The following is a 241-nucleotide window of genomic DNA, read 5'->3' on the forward strand; positions in this document are numbered from 1 at the left end:
ATATTTGTTGAATGGGGACTCCTGGGTGGCTCAGTCAGTTAAGTGTCCGACTCGTGGTTTCGGCTCAGGTCATGGTCTCACAGTTGGTGAGTTCAAGCCCCATATCAGGTTCTGAGCTGTCAGTGTGGAGCTTGTTCGGGATTCTCTCTCTCTCCCTCTCTGCCCCTCCCCTGCTCGCATGCTCTCTCTCAAAATAAATAAATAAACTTAAAAAAAAAAAAAAAAAAAGAAAAACATATTA

Source organism: Crocuta crocuta, unplaced genomic scaffold (genome assembly GCF_008692635.1).
Source record: "Crocuta crocuta isolate KB4526 unplaced genomic scaffold, BGI_CrCroc_1.0 scaffold676, whole genome shotgun sequence".
Taxonomy (NCBI): domain Eukaryota; kingdom Metazoa; phylum Chordata; class Mammalia; order Carnivora; family Hyaenidae; genus Crocuta; species Crocuta crocuta.